Below are 5,610 nucleotides of genomic sequence, written 5' to 3'. Positions count from 1 at the left end.
TGCCAAAAATATTTCTTATTTCATTCCAATAGCAATTATACGTACGCTCGAGGCGCATTCGTGCCGTCGCCGTTGGTGGCGCCATCGTTGAGCTGTCATGGTGTCGACGCGCATGCGCAGACCACGCGTGGCGGTTTAGAAGGTCTCCAGAGCCGCGAGAACCGCGCAGCGTGTTTGGCTCAAAAAAAATAATAATAAGGAAGCCAAGTGGACGTACCCTCATGGCTCCATTGAATCGACTTTTCAGCGGAGCCTCCCACTGCTGTCATGAGTATTGTGCACACAAACGGTAGCGTCCCTGCTGAGCCGGAAGTGCACAACCCACCATGCACAACACACCGTGGCGCATGCAGTGATCTGAGCCGAGCGGACAGTATACTTCAAACTATGACTGCGTTCCAATACTCGACGTAGACGGCTAAGTAGACGGCTGAGCTGACAGCGCCCATCTAAAGTCTTGTTACAGTTCTCACGAAGATGTCAAAGAAAACGGCTTCGCAAAGATAGCATCGAAGTCAAAAGCGATGCAGGCTACTTTCTCACCCAAACAAGAGGGCGGCCGAGCAGGATGCTTGGAACCTCGACGGTAAGGTCGTCTGCGAGCAAGAATACGTAGACACACTTTCCTATGCTCTTAATGTAAGTCACGTCGTGTTTTTCATAGGTTCGCAGACGCAAAAAGCTAAAATACAGAAATTACGTGCGCTTGTCTCAACTTGGTCTTGTCGCCGCGAGTTGGCGTCATGTCGCAGACGCGTCTTCGATAATTGTTCCAGCCGGTTTGAAAGGCATTCCCTTACTTGAGCTCGAAGCTGTCTCGACTGTCTCCTTAGCTGTCTCCGTACACTGTCTCTAATGCTGGCCAGAATTGGAACATACCCTATATAAAAACATTGGGTCAGCGGGCGAGGAATGTTGTTCTTGAAATGAATAATGAATCCTGGCGAGCTGACACACTTCGAACAAGCTGGAAGACTAGTCGCGTAGTTCCGTTAGTGAAGCCTGGCCAGTGTCTGTTGGAGATTTCATCGTATGGCCCGACTGCATTGGCGAGCTGTGTGGCAAAGTGATGGAGAGGATGATCCTCGGACGCCTGGAGTGGTAACACCGTTTACCCAGATGCCATGGCAGGATTTTGGCGTGACTGCTCATCGATTGACAATGTTGCCGACCTGGCTACCTACGTTCAGCACCAAAAAGGATGTAAACATATCTGCGCTTCTTAATTCCTCGACGTCAAAGGGACGTACGACAACGTTACATATGAAGTCATCCTCGCCACTCTCGAAGAGGTAGGCCTCGGTGGTCAGGCGATTTGTTGGATACAGATATATCTCTCTATGCGATATTTCTTTCTGGGCACCGAGGACGGCCACATTTATTTACATTACACCTACTGTGGCGTCCCCCAGGGCGGTGTACTGAGCCCTCGATTGTTTAACTTCACACTGATTGGTCTCCTTGATTACCTTCCAAGCACAGTTAAATTATCAATGTCCGCGGACGACATATTCGTTTGGGCGTGTGGAGTGACACACTTAGAGGTGCGCTCTAGGCTCCAAAAAGCTGCCACTCAGACTACCCTCGACCTCCGCAATCAAGGCCTGGAGATTTCATCGGATAAATGTGCACTATAGTATGTTAATCAATGGGCAGAGGATACGATCTGTGCGTTCACACAAATTCTTGGGCGTCATAATTGACAGAGACATCTTATGGAGCTCCCATGTATGCATTGTACATGAAAAAGCGGTTGAGAGGCATCTGCCCCCTTTTGAAATTCTTCGCTTGAAAGACCAGGGGAATGTGCGCAAGCACTATTCTTGGACTATAAAGGGTACTTTTTCTCGGCTTTTTGCAGCTTTCATCATTGCCTAACGCATGTGAAGCAAGCCTACGTGCTCTACAAAGCGTTCAGGCCCAAGCGCTCCGGATTTGTCAAAGTCTTCCTCGAAGTGCGTCGACGGTGGTAACTATTGCAATAGCTAGATACCACCTCATCAAGAATCAAGACCCACATCGCAGTTGAAGCGCTAAGAGTACACGTAAGGCACCTTGCACGGACTCCTTGCCACCATCTAGCCTCTCTACCTGCGGATAAACCACGTACCTCGTTCTGCCGAACGGTATCCGCACATCGTGAGGCATACCATCTTGCTTCACACCTGACGCGATACCTTCGACTCCTCCTTGGTACCTCATTCAACCTGACAATACCTGGCATCCGGAAAAAAAAGCAGATATGTCATCGCCGGCTCTGAAACAGCTTAACTTACTCCTATTATATCAGAAGTACCGGATTTACACCCACATATCCACCGACGGCTCCGTCCTGCCGAACAGATCTACCGCAGCTGTCGTCATTTCAGCAAGAGCCACCACTATCAAGTTGAAAACATCTCACCTGACAACGTCAATGGTAGCAGAACTAAGAGCACTTCGAGTCGCACTACATTTTATTGCGATAGAAATCATATGGACACTCCAAGCGCATTTTTGCCGTCGCCGTGTTGCTCCGTATTAAGTCCAACGAAGATAAAATCGTCGCCGCGCGCCGTGCGTTGTGTGTGCGAGTGAAGGCGTGCGAGGGTGAGCCGACAAACACAGCTTAACTAGAGTGTACTAGAATACGGTCATTGTCTAGTACACTCTAGCTTAACATCGCGCACGCTACAGAGGAAGGCGGCCGGAAGCGCACGCTCTTCGTTCACGTGCGAGGAACGGGGAAGAGGCTACAGAGATGGGAGGGAAGGGGAGGGTGCGTTCTGTTTGCGCTGCTGCTACTCACGGAGCTATCTTGAAGGCGATCTGCGACGTGGCTGAAGTGTGCGTCCGCGGCGGCCTCATCTTCAAAGCGATCTGCGATGGGCGAAAGGGCATTCGCCGAGTGCCGGTAGCTTCGTATGCGCTGCGCTTTCGACGTTTAGTTCGCGTTGAAGCGAGAGCCAACGCGAAGGTCAGTCTGCTTGCTGCCGCTGGCGCGATTTCTCACTCCAGGGTTTTGACGAGCTCCCGCGGTCATCGAGCGAGATGTGTTCATGTTTACCTGTGCGCGCGCGACACTGTGCTTGGTTATTTAGTTAGTAAGCGAATATTTACAACTTTATATGGCCTATAAAACTACTATCCTTACTTCGTATAGCTGTCAACTAATTTGCTATCGCAATCGATGCTTCCTCTTTCGGGCGAAACTGCGACGTTTTATTAACGACGAACCAACACACAAATTGACGACTTTTTGCGACTCGAAGGTGGCATTGCAGTGTTTACTGTCAGCCTTACGGCGCGGTCCGCATGAACAGTTGGTGTTATAAATCACAGAGGCCATACACCACCTGAGTGAGAAACGACATGAAATAATTTTTCAGTGGCTACCAAGTCACTGCGGAATCATCGGGAATGAATGTGCCGATCAAGCTGCTCGTTCAACTCATGTAGAAGACAACCGCATATCGATCCCGCTGTCTAAGACAGATGCTGCAAGGATGCTCCGCCTACTTGCACGCCAATGCACTTCGTCAGAGCGGAGTGAACCACATTTTATGTGGTTCGTGGGAATATTAGAAAAGTTCTAATAGTGCCACTAGGATTCTAACTTACGACTAACAGAGTGGCATTCCAGAAGTCTCCCTCTAAGCCGCTCTGCCGATACTACATCAGTAGAGAGAACCAAACCTGGAGAGCACGATCACGCCAGCAGGGCCATCATTGGCTAACGCCCGCTCAACGTCCGTGTATTGGATAGAGCTGGCGTACGCACCTTCTTTATGTTCAAGCACGTCGCCGTTTCATTCGCAGAGGCTGCTCTCAATCAAATTGTCTTCTTCTACATGAAATGACAATGACTGAGCGCGTCAGCTTCGTCTGCATTAGTCTACTGCCATGGCGCTCGGCTTCTTCTCATGTTTACTGCATCGAACTGACGACGTCTTATTTTCTTCAAGGACTGCGTGAGGCCTATTAATTGGGTAGCTCGAATATAAATTTAAGAAAATCCGAACAAATCCAGCAGTAAGAAGCTAAAGGATTGGTTTAATCGAGACCAGTGGTAAAGTCCGGAAAGGTATAACGGATGCAAGAAAAGCTGGGACTTTTCGCTTCACCACAGGGACGTATATAACTCAAAACATCCCCAAACGAATACGACTCACACTTCTTTTACTTCTTAAAAGCAGGTTTCTCGCTCGCACCTGTGAATATTCAATCTAACACCCCACGAAACAGTCTAAGCCTAACTGCGCCTTATATTTATGAGCTATCGCGTCACGGCTTCGCGTTACGGCCCAAACCTGTAAATTTATAGCGCAGTTTTCTCTGCCTCTTCCTCCAGTTTTCTCGCTGCTGCTGCTACTTGCTGCTGACTTGCCGAATAGTAGCTCTTGCCGAATGAGTAGGTAATACTGAATGCTATGTTTCCGCCGTTCTCGCTCTGTCGCTGTCCCGCCACGCCGCCGTCTTCGAGCCGTTGTCATCATACCATCATCATTCCGTCGTAATCAGTCTGCCATCATCATTCCATCCTCGTCATGCCATTATCGTCATCGCGTTCTTATGACAGAGTCACCCTCATGACGCCGTTCCATCACTGTCATTTTCTCGTAGTGATTCCACCGTCGTCATCCTATTGTCGTCACTCCTTTGTCGTCACACCGTCGTCGTCATTCCATCGTTGTCATATGATTGTTGCCATGCCGTCGTCTACACACCGTCATCATCATACCATTGTCATTGTGTCGTCATCATACCATTGTAATCATTTTAGAATCATCATTCGATTGTAGTCATGCCATCGTGGTAATTCCAGCTTCGTCCCATCCTGCGTTATCCAGAGATATCCCTCCTGAGTTATCGTGACGCCGTCGGTCGTCATACATTCGTCGTCAATTCAGCATCGTCATCCCATGGTTGTCACACCATCATTGTTACTTTAGCGTCATAATTCCGTGGTCGTCATTAAGTCGTCGTGATGCCCTTGTGATTACAATTTCGTCTTGCCATTGTCATCATACCGTCGTAATAATTTCACCGCCGTCGTTGCGTTGTGAACATAAGGTCATCTTCATACAGTCGTGGTCATTCAATTATCGTCATTCAATTTACTCGTTAATCGTGGCGTGTGCATGATCGAGCCCAACAAGTTTATGTTGAGCGAGGTGCTTCTCAGTGAAAATGTATCCAACTGGGTCATGTGATCTCCGCTTCCAAATAATCTCTAAGTAGAAACAACGTTAAAATTAAATTATGGGGTTTTACGTGCCGAAACCACGATATTATTGTGAGGAACGCCGTAGTGGGGGACTTCGGAATAACGTGCACCTTTAACGTGCACCTAAATCTAAGTACCCGGGTACTTTCGCATTTCGCCCCCATCGAAAAGCAGCAGCCGTGGTTGGGATTTGATCTCGCGACCTCATGCTTAGCAGCCCAACACCATGGCGACTAAGCAACCACGGCGGGTCAGGAACAGCGTTCTCCACAAACAGCATTGAAAGCTTCGTCAGCGAAGAACAACCTCGATGATGGTCAATATACAGTGACTCGGAGGCAGCACTGCAGCCCCGCGGTGTGGACCACACGAACAACTGGTATTCGAGATTAGAGAACTAATCC

This window comes from Dermacentor silvarum, chromosome 2, assembly GCF_013339745.2.
Source record: "Dermacentor silvarum isolate Dsil-2018 chromosome 2, BIME_Dsil_1.4, whole genome shotgun sequence".
In the NCBI taxonomy this organism is placed as follows: Eukaryota; Metazoa; Arthropoda; class Arachnida; order Ixodida; family Ixodidae; genus Dermacentor; species Dermacentor silvarum.
The sequence above is the reverse complement of the archived record's forward strand: the minus strand, read 5'-3'. Positions refer to the sequence as shown.